Here is a 2,422-nt window from a genome sequence, read left to right as displayed (position 1 = left end):
CAGACTGTAATTGGCAGAGCTAGGATCTGAATTTCCGTCCAAATGCAGCTATCCTTGCACTGACCCACCCCCTCTGATGGAACATTAGTGATACAACTTTTCTTTCAGAGCCCTGCCCCCTTTCCAAAATATTTGCTAGTGTGTACTAGAAGGTTTTCAAAGTATTTTACACATAATATCTTATTTGATCCTTACAACAATCCTATGAAGTAGGTGCGAATTATTGTGCATTTTACAGAAGAAAGCTAGAGTGAGAGAGGTTAAGTGATTTGCTTACCTGGTATCAATGGCAAGATTTGAACTAGGGTCTTCCAGACTCAAGGTTGCCTTCTGCTGATCAACCTCGATGCCCTTAAATGAACAAACTCATCAGGTGAGAGATGTGTGTAGCTGCTGACCCCTAAGAGTCCCTGGTTTTAGTGGAATTGAGGCTGGGGTCTGTACTAGCCCTAACCCTTCATCTGAACAAGCAACGGAGCTTAAGGTAAAGAAAAATAAATTAAGAATCAGAAAACCTGAATTTGTGTTCTGGCTTTGTGACCTACCAGCTGTGTGAGGTTGGAAAGATTTCATTCTTCTCATCTTCAAAACCTTCATCTGTAAAATTCAAATTCAAATTGTTAAGTACTTACCATTGCAAGACTCTTGTGCTGGGTGCTAGGGATGCCAAGGGAAAAAAAAAAACAGTGCCTCGAGATGCACATAAAGGAAACATAATACGGGGCATACACAAAATCGTTTCAAGAAAGAGAGAATTCTAATAACAGGAAATCAAGAAAGGCCTCAGAGGAGGTGACACCTGAGCTGTGTTTTGAAGGAAGTTATAGATTCTGTAACCTGAAAGGGAAATGCATTCCATATGTGTGGGGGGGAGGTAGGGAACCAGGAACAGCTGGTTGACAGTTTGACTAGAAGGAAGAATGCATGAAGATGGGTAATAAGAGATAATCCATGGCCCAGCACCCCCTATCTCAGTGTTTATAGAATGGATTTAATCTTGGGGGTGGCCTCCAAAAATCATAATTCTTTTTGGTTCATATTGCTTCCACACTGAGTTGCTTCTTGGAAATCACAGAATATAGCCCCACAGATATAAGTAAAATTGACCCCACTCCTTATACAAGTACTCAAAATAACAATGCAAACATTAGGCATGTAAGAGCTTATGTACTAATTGATGAGCTCTAGAGGTTTGGGAGTGCTGGGACCCCAAAATCACGACACATGGGTCTTGCCCAAAAGAATTCGACCCAAGCCTTCTTTTAACCAAAGACAAGGTTTATTAAAGATCCGACATATTAGCCAGACTGTCAAGGAATCTGAGTATCTAGTGGCTAGATTATAAGAATCTAAGCAGTGGCTAGATTATAAGAATCTGAGCATCTTAATGAAGACAAGGTGGACCTTATATACAGAAAGACTGCAGGAGGAATCTAGGAGTGGCCAAGTGGTATACGAGGTAATAGAACTCTGGGGACCTGGATCACATGGCCAAGGGAGAATGGAACCTAGATAGGATTAAGGGTGAGAAGTGGCCTGGGGCCATAGGGAGGGAAGAGGACTGCGGGCTAGGCTAGGTTAATAACAGAATTGGGAAGTTGGGTGTGGGCAGTAACAAAAGGCCAGTTGATGGGATTATAGCCTCAGGCAAACGCCAGAGATTTGGCCAAGTGGGAAAGTCTAGGGTTTTTCCTTTTTGGGGTCTAGATCCCATCCTTATCACTACCCCCACCAAAAATACAGAAACCTCATAAAGACTCATAAGACCCTATAAACAAAGTAAATCTCCTCCCTTAACTATTAAATCCCATCTTCTACTACTTTGGGGAGGAGTTGACTAGATAATCTCTTAAGGCCCTTCCAGTTCTAAATTCTATAATCCTATGCTTTCATTCCCTCTGCAGGGACTCCAAAGACTCTGAAGTCAGAATCAAGGTTTAGGTTTGACTTTGGGTTATGTGTTGTACTTGATTTCATGGCAAGTTGATAATTGGGATCAGTTCTGACTTTGATAACCAACAAACTCTTCCATAGGGACTATTTTTTACAAGTTACCTGGTCTTAACTGACTCATGAGACTGATCTTGCACCCTGAATTTGGCCATCAACTTGAATTCTTGATTTGTTTTTGTGATTCCTTTTATATCATTTCATTATAGTAGTTTATAAATTTAAAAGGTGCTCTCTCTGGTAGCAGAGGTACCAGAATTAAGAGAGATTATACCATTAGTTTATACCACCCATAGTTTATCCGTTATACCATCCGTAGTTTAATTAATTCTTCAATTCTAATCAACTATTTACATACAAAATTTATTAATTTTCACTAATTATTAAATTGGTTTATAAGTATCCTTAAATCATTTTCATGTGTGTCTGAGCACCTTAAGGAGACAAGATGGATCTTATATACAGAAAGACT

This window comes from Vombatus ursinus, unplaced genomic scaffold (genome assembly GCF_900497805.2).
Source record: "Vombatus ursinus unplaced genomic scaffold, bare-nosed wombat genome assembly UNPS02014798.1, whole genome shotgun sequence".
Classification (NCBI taxonomy): domain Eukaryota; kingdom Metazoa; phylum Chordata; class Mammalia; order Diprotodontia; family Vombatidae; genus Vombatus; species Vombatus ursinus.
This window is presented reverse-complemented; position numbering follows the sequence as displayed.